Raw genomic sequence first — 13,104 nt, forward strand, 5'->3', positions numbered from 1 at the left:
TCATTAAGCTCTTGGCCATGGGTTTGAACCCCGCCCTGTGCAATTGGGTTCTGGACTTCCTGATGGGCTGCCCCCAGGTGGTAAAGGTAGGAAACAACATTTCTACTTCGCTGATCCTCAATACTGGGGCCCCACAAGGGTGCATGCTCAGCCCCCTCCTGTACTCCCTGTTCACCCATGACTGCGTGGCCATCCACATCTCCAACTCAATCATCAAGTTTGCAGACGACACAACAGTAGTAGGCTTGATTATCAACAACGACGAGAAAGCCTATAGGGAGGAGGTGGAGGCACTCGGAGTGTGGTGTCAGGAAAACAACCTCTCACTCAATGTCAACAAAACAAAGGAGATGAACATGGACTTCAAGAAACAACAGAGGGAGCACCCCCCTATCCACATCGACGGGACAGCAGTGGAGAAGGTGGAAAGTTAAGTTCCTCGACGTACACATCATGGATAAACTGAAATGGTCTACCCATACAGACAGTGTGGTGAAGGCGCAACAGCACCTCTTCAACCTCAGGAGGCTGAAGAAATGTGGCTTGTCACCTAAAACCCTCACAAACTTTTACAGATGCACAATTGAGAGTATCCTGTCAAGCTATATCACCGCCTGGTACGGCAACTGCACCACCCACAACCGCAGGGCTCTCCAGAGCGGGGTGCGGTCTGCACAACTCATCACCCGATGTCACAGGAAGGCCAAATAGATCATAGAGGACAACAACCACCCGAGCCACTGCCTTTTCACCCCGCTACCATCCAGAAGGCGAGGTCAGTGCAGGTGCTGGGACCGAGAGACTGCAAAATAGTTTCTATCTCAAGACCATCAGACTGTTAAACAGCCATCACTAGCACAGAGAGGCTGTTGCCTACATACAGACTTAATCATTGGCCACTTTAATAAATGGATCACTAGTCACTTTAATAATGCATCTTTAAAAATGTTTACATATCTTGCATTACTCATCTCATATGTATATACCCTATTTTATACCATCTATTGCATCTTTCCTATGCTACTCGGTCATTGGTCATCCATATATTTATTTGTATGTATTCTTATTCCATTACTTAGATTTGTGTGTATTAGGTAGTTGTTGTGGAATTGTTAGATTACTTGTTAGATATTGCTGCACTGTCTGAACTAGAAGCACAAGCATTTCGCTACACTTGCAATAACATCTGCTAACCATGTGTATGTGACCAATAGCATTTTATTTTATTTGAGTTGACATATGCTGAGCACTTGTTGGCTGCTTTTCCTTCACTCTGTGGTCCAACTCATCCCAAACCATCTCAATTGGGTTGAGGTCGGATGATTGTGGACGCTAGGTCATCTGATGCAGCACTCCATCACTCTCCTTCATGGTCAAATAGCCCTTACACAGCCTGGAGGTGTGTTGGGTCATTGTCCTTTTGAAAACCAAATGATAGTCCCACTAATCGCAAACCAGATGGGATGAGGTATCGCTGCAGAATGCTGTGGTAGCCATGCCGGTTAAGTGTGCCTTGAACTTGAAATAAATTACCAACACTGTCACCAGCAAAGCATCCCCACACATCATACATTCTCCTCCATGCTTCACGGTGGGAACCACACATGTGGAGATCATCCATTTACCTACTTTGCGTCTCACAAAGACACGGCGGTTAGAGCCCAAAATCTCAAATTTGGACCAAAGAACAGATTTCCACCGGTCTAATGTCCTCTGCTTGTGTTTCTTGGCCCAGCTTCTTATTGGTGTCCTTTAGTAGTTGTTTCTTTGCAGCAGTTCGACCATGAAGGCCTGATTCACACAGTCTCCTCTGAACAGTTGATGTTGAGATGTGTCTGTTACTTGAACTCTGAAGCATTTATTTGGGCTGCAATCTGAGGTGCAGTTAACTCTAATGAACTTATGCTCTGCAGCAGAGGTAACTCTGGGTCTTCCTTTCCTGTGGCGGTCCTCATGAGAGCCAGTTTCATCATAATGCTTGATGGTTTTTGCGACTGCACTTGAAGAAATACTCAAATTTCTTGACATTTTCTGGGTTGACTGACCTTCATGTCTTAAAGTAACGATGGACTGTCTTTCTCTTGCTTATTTGAGCTGTTCTTGCCATAATATGGACTTGGTCTTTTACCAGATAGGGCTATCTTCTGTATACCACCCCTACCTTGTCACAACACAACTGATTGGCTCAAATGCATTATGAAGGAAAGAAATTCCACAAATGAACTTTTAACAAGAAACACCTGTTAATTGAAATGCATTCCAGGTGACTTCCTCATGAAGCTGGTTGAGAGAATGCCAAGCGTATGCAAAGCTGTCATCAAGGCAAAGGGTGGCTACTTTGAAGAATCTCAAATATAAAATATATTTGGATTTGTTAACACTTTTTTGGTTGCTACATGAGTCAATTCATAGTTTTGATGTCTTCACTATTATTATACAATGTAGAAAATAGTAAAAATAAAGAAAAACCCTTGAATGAGTAGGTTTGTCCAAACATTTGACTGGTACTGTACATATATATACAGTCGTGGCCAAAAGTTTTGAGAATGACACAAATATAAATTTTCACAAAGTCTGCTGCCTCAGTTTGTATGATGGCAATTTGCATATACTCCAGAATGTTATGAAGAGTGATCAGATGAATTGCAATTAATTGCAAAGTCCCTCGTTGCCATGCAAATGAACTGAATCAAAAAAACATTTCCACTGCATTTCAGCCCTGCCACAAAAGGACCAGCTGACATCATGTCAGTGATTCTCTTGTTAACACAGGTGTGAGTGTTGATGAGGACAAGACTGGAGATCACTTTGTCATGTTGATTGAGTTCGAATAACAGACTGGAAGCTTCAAAAGGAGGGTGGTGCTTGGAATCATTGTTCTTCCTCTGTCAAACATGGTTACCTGCAAGGAAACACGTGCCATCATCATTGCTATGCACAAAAAGGGCTTCACAGGCAAGGATTTTGCTGCCAGTAAGATTGCACCTAAATCAACCATTTATCAGATCATCAAGAACTTCAAGGAGAGCGGTTCAATTGTTGTGAAGAAGGCTTCAGGGCGCCCAAGAAAGTCCAGCAAGCGCCAGGACAGTCTCCTAAAGTTGATTCGGCTGCGGGATCGGGGCACCACCAGTACAGAGCTTGCTCAGGAATGGCAGCAGGCAGGTGTGAGTGCATCTGCACGCATAGTGAGGCGAAGACTTTTGGAGGATGGCCTGGTGTCAAGAAGGGCAGCAAAGAAGCCACTTCACTCCAGGAAAAACATCAGGGACAGACTGATATTCTGCAAAAGGTACAGGGATTGGACTGCTGAGGACTGGGGTAAAGTCATTTTCTCTGATGAATCCCCTTTCCAATTGTTTGGGGCATCCGGAAAAAAGCTTGTCCGGAGAAGACAAGGTGAGCGCAACCATCAGTCCTGTGTCATGCCAACAGTAAAGCATCCTGAGACCAGTCATGTGTGGGGTTGCTTCTCAGCCAAGGGAGTGGGCTCACTCACAATTTTGCCTAAGAACACAGTCATGAATAAAGAATGGTACCAACACATCCTCCGAGAGCAACTTCTCCCAACAATACAGGAACAGTTTGGTGACGAACAATGCCTTTTCCAGCATGATGGAGCACCTTGCCATAAGGCAAAAGTGATAACTAAGTGGCTCAGGGAACAAAACATCGATATTTTGGGTCCATGGCCAGGAAACTCCCCAGACCTTAATCCCATTGAGAACTTGTGGTCAAACCTCAAGAGGCGGGTGTGTAACCGATGTGAAATGGCTAGCTAGTTAGCGGTGGTGCGCGCTAATAGCCTTTCAATCGGTGACGTCACTTGCTCTGAGACCTTGAAGTAGTGGTTCCCCTTGCTCTGCAAGGGCCGTGGCTTTTGTGGAGTGATGGGTAAGGATGCTTTGTGGGTGACTGTTGTTGATGTCTGCAGAGGGTCCCTGGTTCGCGCCCGGGTCGGGGCGAGGGAACGGACTAAAGTTATACTGTTACATTGGTGCCGTGACCCGGATCACTGGTTGCTGCGGAAAAGGAGGAGGTCGAAAGGGAGGTGAATGTAACCGATGTGAAATGGCTAGCTAGTTAGACGTTAGTGGTGTTCCAGTAGTAGGTATTCTACAAGATTGAAGAAGAAACCGCCAAGATCTCATGATCTCACTAACGCTCCCATTTGACGTCACAGCTCTCCCTAGTGGCAGTACTCATACACATTCATTTAAATGCAAATACCTAGGAGGACTAGAAAATAATACAAGGGATGGCCCCATAAAATAACAAACGAAATAAAACATAAAAAATATGACCATACATATTTGTGTGTGTCACACTAGCTAGTATTTAGCAATTATTATGCGACCATTGGATACAAATTTCATAAAAAGTAACCTTTATAAAATGCGTATCATTAGCACGGTTCATATGTACACATTTAAATACGCTCAATATGAGCCCTCGTTTGGAAATATAAAACCATTTAAGAGCCAAAATATTTATAGTGGAAATAATAAATTAGCCAAACGCCGTCTTGCTCTCATTGACTTGCATACCTAAGTGACCTAACTAGCTACTTAGCTTGACTACTGTTACGTAAATGGGAAAATCTCACTCATATTCCAAAATTATACAACAAAATGAAAACTCAACATTGTTTAGTTAAACATATTAGCTCTAGATTTCGAAAACGTAACCATGAGTACAACACCGTAAACAGGATAAAAATAAGGAGACAGAGAGCTAGCGTCTTCTTTCAATGGTCACAGAGCAATGTATGACAAAGGGAGCAACGCGCCTGCAGCAGTAACACTTTGAATGCCTCTCCCTAGTGATAGCGATTGATATACATGTATATTGACCACAATAATAATGGCTCAGAAATGGCTCAGAAATAAGAAATAAGAATGATTGTTATTATTTTACTTTTATCCCTTTTTCTCCCCAATTGGTAGTTACAGTCTTGTTTCATCGCTGTAACTTCCGCACAGACTCGGGAGAGGCGAAGGTCGAGAGCTGTGCGTCCTCCGAAACACAACCCAACCACACCGCACTGCTTCTTGACACAATGCCCACTTAACCCGGAAGCCAGCCACACCAATGTGTCGGAGGAAACACTGTGCACCTGACAACCGTGTCAGCGTGCACTGCGCCCAGCCCGCCATAGGAGTCGCTATTGTGCGCTGGGACAAGGACATCCCTGCCGGCCAAACCTTCCCTTAACCCGGACGATGCTGGGCCAATTGTGCGCCGCCCCATTGGTCTCCCAGTCACGGCCGGCTGCGACAGAGCCTGGACTCAAACCCAGAATCTCTAGTGGCACAGCTAGCACTGCGATGCAATGCCTTAGACCACTACGCCACTCGGGAGAGAATAAATAATGATTTTTAACACACTTCAATTATTATACTCCGGTAGGCTAAGTAACCTTTTAACAGAATGGCATTACAAAATGTTTATTTCCACATGTGGAAACATTGCAACTGCAACATGTTAACACAACCTTTTCACATGAGGAGAATAACACTATTTCACCCCCACATGTGGATTTTCTTACATGAGAAACTGCAAATGTGATTTCATGAAAACATGTTTTTCTCCTCACATGTAGAAAGGTGGTGTTAACATGTGAACTCTAAAGTTTGCTTTGTTCTCCATATCTGTGATTATCTGGCTGGTGTTTCCAAAATATCTTTCTGTGAGACTTCCTGTTGTTCCTGGTGTAATGACGACCATGTGGAGTCATCAGCTATGTCAGCAGCTCAGCTCCATCTGGACACTAGCTGGGACCGGGAATGGGACACATGGACACATGGTGTCTGCCCCAATTACTGTTATTACTGTATTGTTACTATATTACTGCTATCACAACAGAGCGAATATGTCCTTATGAAGAATCATTCAATCAATTCAGTATGGCCATTAAATCATAAGTCAGATCCAATGAAACCAATTTGTGGTGTTAGTTATGTCAGAGAACAAAGATGGAATGGAACTGTCCATACTGTCGATCTGCTGGTCATCAGCTATAATACATCCACAACAATGAATAGTGAATTACTGGGTCATTAGACTAGAGGTACTTGACTTGACCCGCTCTGTAGCTCTGTCAGTGTTGCTCTGTTGTCATTCTGTTCTTCCTCTCAATGTTTCACTAAGGACAGTCTCTGTTTCAGCCTCTGGGAAATCACTGTTTCCCATTTTCTCAAATGTCCTAATTCTTTGTTTAAATGGCCACAATAGCCAGGCCTCCCATAGAGCTGGAATCCCTTGCATGTTAAAAAGGATATTCCTAGATAATTCTCTCTTCAATGTGTTTAATTAGATCAGGATTTATGTCCTAAACAATGATAGGCTGGTTTCTCTGCAGAACTTCTGTCCTATAGGCTAAATCCATGCTATGGATTTATGCTACTACCAAGCCCAGTAAAACTCCTTGGTTTGGTTTTGTCCTTTAGACTGCACTTCTCTCACATGTTCTTGTGAACAGATTACCTGACTGGATCACCAAACAACACACATTAAAGTCGCCTAATTCACAGCATTCTGTTTCAACTGACTAAAGTGAAGTGTTGACTTACTGAAATGTTTATTTTCTTTAACGAGAGCAAATGTAAACCTGGAAAGCAGTGCTGTAGTCAGACTCAGACCAGCATGGACAGACAGCGGAGGCAACAGAGCAGCTCCCTAGCCGTCCTCTCTACTGTATAACCGTGACTAATGCTGTATTGTCACATCAGTGTATAGAGCAGTGTCTGCTGTAGTGCTGAGGCTACAGGTGCTGTTATGCTAACTAGTTGAAGTCATGCTGATTTAAATCTGTGAGGAGGGAGGGTATGACTAAAGGAAGCCTGACCCCATGGAGCCAGAGGCCCCGAGGCAAACCTCCAGCCTGACCCTCCTATTTCCACTCCTGTCCCAGCCTAACCCCTCTACTTCCACCCCTGTCCCAGCCTAACCCCTCTACTTCCACCCCTGTCCCAGCCTAACCCCTCTACTTCCACCCCTGTCCCAGTCTAACCCCTCTACTTCCACCCCTGTCCCAGTCTAACCCTCTACTCTACCCCTGTCCCAGTCTAACGCCCTCTACTTCCACCCCTGTCCCAGTCTTAACCCCTCTACTTCTACCCCTGTCCCAGTCTAACCCCTCTACTTCTACCCCTGTCCCAGTCTAACCCTCTATTTCCACCTGCCCCAGTCTAACCCCTCTACTCCTACCCCTGTCCCAGTCTAACCCCTCTACTCTACCCTGTCCTCAGTCGTCTAACCCCTCTACTTCCACCCCTGTCCCAGCCTAACCCCTCTACTTCCACCCCTGTTCCCAGTCTAACCCCTCTACTCCACCCTGTCCCAGCCTAAACCTCTCTACTCCACCCCTGTCCCATCTACCCTCATCACCCCTCCCAGGTCTACCTACTTCTACCCCTGTCCCAGTCTAACCCCTCTACTTCCACCCTTGTCCCAGTCTAAACCCCTCTACTTCTACCCCTGTCCCAGCCTAACCCCTCTACTTCCACCCTCTGTCCCAGTCTAACCCCTCTACTTCTACCCCTGTGCCCAGTCTAACCCCTCTACTTCCACTCCTGTCACAGTCTACCCCTCTACTTCCACCCTGTCCCAGTCTAACCCCTCTACTTCTACACACCTGTCCCAGTCTAACCCCTCTACTTCTACCCCTGTCCCAGCTAACCCTCTACTTCTACCCCTGTCCCAGCCTAACCCCTCTACTTCTACCCCTGTCCCAGTCTAACCCCTCTACTTCTACCCCTGTCCCAGCCTAACCCCATCTACTTCTACCCCTTTCCCGACGCCCTAACCCCTCTACTTCTACCCCTGTCCCCAGTCTAACCCCTCTCACTGTCTACCCTGTCCCAGCCTAACCCTCTACCTCCACCCCTGTCCAGTCTAACCCTCTACTTCCACCCCTGTCCCAGTCAACCCCTACTGCTACCTGCCCAGCCTAACCCCTCTACTTCTACCCCTGTCCCAGCCTAAACCCTCTACTTCACCCTGTCCAGTCTAACCCCTCTACTTCCACCCCTGTTCCCCAGGCTAACCCCTTCTATTCTAACCCTGTCCCAGCCTAACCCCCTACTTCTACCCTGTCCCACCTATCCCTCTACTACACCTGTCCCAGTCTAACCCCTCTACGTTCCACCTGTTGTCCCAGCCTAACCCCTCTTTACTGCACCCTCGCCCGCCAACCCCGCTACTTCCCCTGTCCCAGTCTAACCCTCTACTTCTACCCCTGATTCCAGCCTAACCCTCTACTCTTACCCCTGTCCCAGGCCTAACCCCTCTACTTCCACCCCTGTCCAGTCTAACCCCTCTACTTCCACCCCTGTCCCAGCCTTAACCCCTCTACTTCTACCCCTGTCCCAGTCTAACCCCTCTACTTCCACCATGTCCCAGCCTAACCCCTCACTTCTACCCCTGTCCCGTTCTAACCCCTCTTCTTCCACCCATGTCCCAGCCTAACCCCTTGTACTTTCTACCCCTGTCCCAGTCTAACCCCTCTACTTCCACCCATGTCCCAGTCTAACCCTCTACTTCTATCCCTGTTCAGCCTAACCCCTCTACTCCTACCCCTGTCCCAGTCAACCCCTCTACTTCTACCCCTGTCCCAGCCTAAAACTCCTCTATTTCCACTCCTGTCCCAGTCTAACCCCTCTACTTCTACCCTGTCCCAGTCTAAACCCCTCTACTTCCACCCATTTCCCAGCCTAACCCCTCTACTTCTACCCCTGTCCCAGTCTAACCCCTCTACTCCACCCACTGTTCCCAGCTAACCCCTCTACTTCCTACCCGCTGTCCCAGCCTAACCCCTCTACTCCTACCCCTGTTCCCAGTCTAACCCCTCTACTTCCACCCCTGTCCCAGTCTAACCCCTCTACTCTACCCTGTCCAGTCTAACCCTCTACTTCTACCCCTGTCCAGTCTTAACCCCTCTACTTCTACCCCTGTCCCAGCCTAACCCCTCTACTTCTACCCCGTGTCCCAGTCTAACCCCTCTACTTCTACCCCTGTCCCAGTCTAACCCTCTACTCCTACCCCTGTCCCAGTCTAACCCCTCTACTTCTACCCCTGTCCCAGTCTAACCCCTCTACTTCCACCCCTGTCCCAGCCTAACCCCTCTAGCTTCTTACCCTCCCAGTCTAACCCCTCTACTCTACCCCTTCCCAGTCTAACCCCTCTACTTCTACCCCTGTCCCAGTCTAACCCCTCTACTTCACCCCTGTCCCAGTCTAACCCCTCTACTTCTACCTCTGTCCCAGTCTAAACCCCTCTACTTACCCCTGTCCCAGTCTAACCCCTCTACTTCTACTCCTGTCCCAGTCTAACCCCTCTACTTCCACCCCTGTCCCAGCCTAACCCCTCTACTTTCTACCCCTGTCCCAGTCTAACCCCTCTACTTCCACCCCTGTCCCAGCCTAACCCCTTCTACTTCTACCTCTGTCCAGTCTAACCCCTCTACTCCCACCCCTGTCCAGCCTAACCCCTCTACTTCCACCCTTGTCCCAGCCTCCCCTCACTCTACCCCTATCAGCCCTAAACCTCTACTTCTACCCTTGTCCCAGCCTAACCCCTCTACGTTCTACCTTGTCCCCAGCTCTTAACCCCTCTACTTCCAGCCCCTGTCCCAGCTAACCCCTCTACTTCCACCCCTTGTCCCAGGGCCCGTAACCCCTCTACTTCTACCCCTGTCCCAGTCTAACCCCTCTACTTCCACCCCTGTCCCAGCCTAACCCCTCTACTTCTACCCCTGTCCCAGTCTAACCCCTCTACTTCTACCCCTGTCCCAGCCTAACCCCTCTACTCTTACCCCAGGCCCATTCCAGCCTACTGCCCTAGCCCTAGCCCCAGGCTAACCTTAACCCCCTGCCCCAGGCCACTGAGACCACTGACCCAACCTTACACCCTTCTGGAACCAGGCCCCTTACCCCTGACTTACATCTTTACAGCCAGGCACTCTCCCAGCCCTGACCCCTCTACCCCTTCCCTTCCCCAGCCTAACTGAGCAGGCAGACTTCCAGCCCTGACCCCATGGAGCCAGTCAGACCCAGGCTAATCTTACAGCCTCCTGCTGGCCCAGTCGACCAGCCTCCTGACCCCCCCAACCCAGCCCAGGCTATTAGCCAGGGCCAGCCAGGCATGCTGATGCTCAGATATGTCTGATGTACAGGATAATGCTGCCTACACATTCAGAAATATCTACACAAATACATATTATATACCGTAGTCCATAATATATATACTAAAACAGCCTCAGCCAAATAACCACAGTCCTACGGAATCCTCGATCGTGGCTCATGTTATCCACCCTTTGACCAATGACGAGGTTTATTACCTCCATTAGTTTAGCTCATGACTCAGAGAGAATCCACATTGATTTAAGGGAAATCATTTAACAAGGCTGTGCTTCTGACCATGCCCAATATTACACTCTACTCTGCTTCTGACCAGCCCCAAGGCTATATTACAACATTATATAGACCTACCCTAAAAACTACGGCTTCGAACCATGCCCAATATGAGCTATCACAAATGACTGCTTCAGACAATGTCCAGAAACCCCTCAGAGCCACTGCGGTGCTCTGTTCTGTCGACATCATGCCATTACAGCATGCAGGCCAGACAGTCAGACACTATGAATTCCAGCAGCATTATGATGGTAACCTCATGTTATAATGGGGACTGTGTTGGACTGAATAGGACTGGGTCACTGCTTTGCTGTTATGTAACTGTGTGGGACTGAGGGACTGTCTGAATGGGTTTGGGCCTAATGCTTTCTACAGCCTGGCTGGATGGGTTACACTAGAACAGGAGAGCAGCTACAGAACTACTGATACCTATGACAGAGACATTTCAGACAGAGAGAAAGAGCAAGAAAAAGAGAGAGAGATTTAGAGATTAGACATAGAAATAAAGGACACACCCATACGGCTAAGGCCCTGAGAACAACAGCTGAGGAGCCCATGGCTATTTCCACACCTCCAGGTTTCCCCCTTTAGCTCTGGAGGTGTGAGGGCGTGGGACCACCCCTGCCACAACACACACCTGTCCGAACCCTAGCATCATCAGACCCCCCAGTTGCATCACAACATAACACAGGCACAGTCCCCGACTGGCCACAGCACATGCTCCACAGCTCTAGTCAGGGTGGGCAAAAGGTTAAATATAGACTAATGGGCAAACTTATCAGGTGGTCTCACTTTTCATTCCAGATACAATTCTCTGAAAGAGGAAGTCACCCACTCAGACCCCCTCCTCAGCAACCTGGTCTCAGAGCATTTCATATTATTCTGTCTGTAAATCCAAGACACTCCATTTAGTATGATATATTACATTTCGTATGGTATGTATTAATTTGTGGATGTCCATCATCCATTTCTTATAATATGTTACGAATTACAACTCGTATGATATGTAACGAATTTGCAAATGTACAATATGTTATGAATTTGCAAAATGCATGATATGTTATGAATTTCAATTTGTTGTGGCTAACTTTAGCTAGGCTGCTTAAAAGTACTAAGTAGGTGAAAAGTTGCTAATTAACTAAAGTTGTCCATGATGAGATTCGAACAATCAACCATTGGGTTGCTAGACTTTTGTGTTATACACCCAACCAACCACACTCATTTCGTCTTTGCCTTAAGTAACCTTTTGTGTTATGTAACCATTCCAAACATAACATATCATACTAATTTGGGTGCCCCTGATTTAAATGTACTATGTTACGTGTAGTTTATGAGACCAGGCTATCCGGAGAGAGGTTACCTCGTCCCCTGGCTATTGCGCACAGCGCGTGGGATCGAGATTATTTTTTACAATCCTTTCTTTCTTATCCCTTCCCTTCCTTTCCTTTCAACTGCACAGTGGAACAAGACGTGCTGTGTGGGAATACCAAATATAGATATATTCGTTTTTTCTTGGATTGTATAGGCTACTGGTTTTCAACTCTATTATTTTCAATGGATAAAGTTGTAGTCTATTGAAACGTCAGTAACATTTTGAATGCCAATATTATACTACGTAAATGATAAGGCTTTCTATCATTTCTACCGTTGCCAAATCGTCCTTTGGATAAAAATGAGCACTTGATGGGAATTGGACTATAAGGAAATGAAGAATCTTGATATCTTCGATTTGAAGGATTGCCAGGTAAATTGAAAGTTATAGCTCCCAAATGAAATGCCTATCCTACTATTCATATTATGACCGGGGAAACTTCTGTCAAATTCCCGCTAGATGCTAAAATGTATTTAAAAAGTATCTAAAATGTACTTCCATGCAATGTAAAGTTGTAAAGTTGTATCATATTGATGCGTTTACGCACCGAGGAAAAGGTATGCTTTTCTTCAATTTCATCACTCTGTGGCAGCTGGTTTTGCAGTCAGTCAAAGAATAGTCAGTATCAGCATCGGGTCAAGAGTGTTAATAGTCAGATGATGATGGTTAACTGCTTGGTTGTGGATTATTAGAGGAAAGGTTCTGTGAAGCCCACTCGCGTTTAAAACAATAGGAAACAGTTGGCGCTTCTGCTTGCAGATGGTGTAAATGATTAGTTGCTGAATTTAGATAGCTCGTTCTTCTCCTTCGAGAACGTTACTGTTTACATTTATTCACATAGATTGAAATGTCAGAGCAATGTTAAAGATAGCTGGTCAAGACGTTAGAATAACCAGACTCAGACTGTAATTTGCACGGGAACGTCAGCACATGCCTTTAGAGTGTTTGTCAGTGCTGTGTGTCAGTGCCATCATGCCCTCAGTAGAACACTGGCCAATTGAACATAATTATTGACCCAGAGTGTTTAGGAATGCAGAAACTGTAGCTGCATTAGGACACACTTAATTAGGATTGTCCGGATTTAGATACTCTACAGATGGTCATACTATCAACCAGTGGTGTAAAGTACTTAAGTAAAAATAATTTTTCTTCACTACATTCCTAAAGAAAATAATGTATTTTTTACTCCATACAATTTCCCTGACACTCTAAAATACTCGTTACATTTTGACACAAAAATGGTCCTATTCACACACTTATCAAGGGAACGTCCCTGGTCATCCCTACTGCCTCTGATCTGGCGGACTCACTAAACACAAA

Source organism: Salvelinus sp. IW2-2015, linkage group LG2 (assembly GCF_002910315.2).
Source record: "Salvelinus sp. IW2-2015 linkage group LG2, ASM291031v2, whole genome shotgun sequence".
Taxonomy (NCBI): Eukaryota; Metazoa; Chordata; class Actinopteri; order Salmoniformes; family Salmonidae; genus Salvelinus; species Salvelinus sp. IW2-2015.